This window comes from Petaurus breviceps, unplaced genomic scaffold (assembly GCF_028583685.1).
Source record: "Petaurus breviceps papuanus isolate PSGF00001 unplaced genomic scaffold, PetGlider_PUasm1.0 214, whole genome shotgun sequence".
In the NCBI taxonomy this organism is placed as follows: domain Eukaryota; kingdom Metazoa; phylum Chordata; class Mammalia; order Diprotodontia; family Petauridae; genus Petaurus; species Petaurus breviceps.
In genome coordinates this window covers 4,469,756-4,470,221 of record NW_027185863.1, presented here as the reverse complement: position 1 = coordinate 4,470,221, position 466 = coordinate 4,469,756, and positions in this window count along the sequence as shown.

Here is a 466-nt window from a genome sequence, read left to right as displayed (position 1 = left end):
TCCTTTCCTTTCCTTTCCTTTCCTTTCCTTTCCTTTCCTTTCCTTTCCTTTCCTTTCCTTTCCTTTCCTTTCCTTTCCTTTCCTTTCCTTTCCTTTCTTTCCTTTCCTTTCCTTTCCTTTCCTTCCCTTCCTTCCTTCCTCCCTCCCTTCCTCCCTTCCTTCCCTCCTTCCTTCCTTCCTTCATTCCTTCCTTTCCTTCCTTCCTTCCTTCTTTCCCTTCCCTTAACCCTTCCTTCCTTCCTCCCTCCCCCCTCTCTTCCTCCTTTCCCTCCTTCCTTCTTTCCTTCTTTTCCTTCTTTCCTCCCTTCCTTTCCTTCCTTCCTCTCTTCCTTCCCTTCCTTTCTTCCTTCTTTCCTTCTTTTTCTTCCTTCCTTCCTCCCTTCCTTCCTTGCTTCCTTCCCTTTCCTTCTTTCTTTCTTTCTTTCTTTCTTTCTTTCTTTCTTTCTTTCTTTCTTTCTTTCTTTCT